Raw genomic sequence first — 550 nt, 5'->3', positions numbered from 1 at the left:
AGCAGCAGCAGCAGCAGCCAGGCACTGGCAGCTCATGCCTGTAATGTTAGCTACTAAGGAGGCTGATATGTGAGGATCACAGTTCAAACCTAGCTCAGATAGGAAGGTCCAAGAGACTCTTATGTTCAATAAACCATCAGAAATCTGGAAATGGATGTGGCTCAAGTGGTAGATCGCTCACTTTGAGCCGAAGAGCTGAGGGATAGTGCCCAGGCCCAGCGTTCAAGACCCATGACCAACCAACCAAAAAAAAAAAAAAAAAAAGAGCTGGGCACTGGTGGCTCACACCTGTAATCCTAGCTACTCCGGAAGCTGAAATCTGAGGATCCTAGTTCCAAGCCAGCGTAGGCAGAAAAGTCCCCATGAGACTCTTATCTCCAATTACCATTTAAAAGCCAGAAGTGGAGCTGTGGTTAAAAGTGGTAGAGTGCTAGCCTTGAGCAAAGAGCTCTGGGACAAGTTTTTCCATTTCCTAACAAATGGGGCAATGTCATTCTTTCTGATGGAGGCATAGAATTCCATTGTGTATATATACCACATTTTCTTGATC

This window comes from Dipodomys ordii, unplaced genomic scaffold (genome assembly GCF_000151885.1).
Source record: "Dipodomys ordii isolate 6190 unplaced genomic scaffold, Dord_2.0 Scaffold83, whole genome shotgun sequence".
NCBI lineage: Eukaryota > Metazoa > Chordata > Mammalia > Rodentia > Heteromyidae > Dipodomys > Dipodomys ordii.
Note: the sequence above shows the minus strand (reverse complement) of the source record.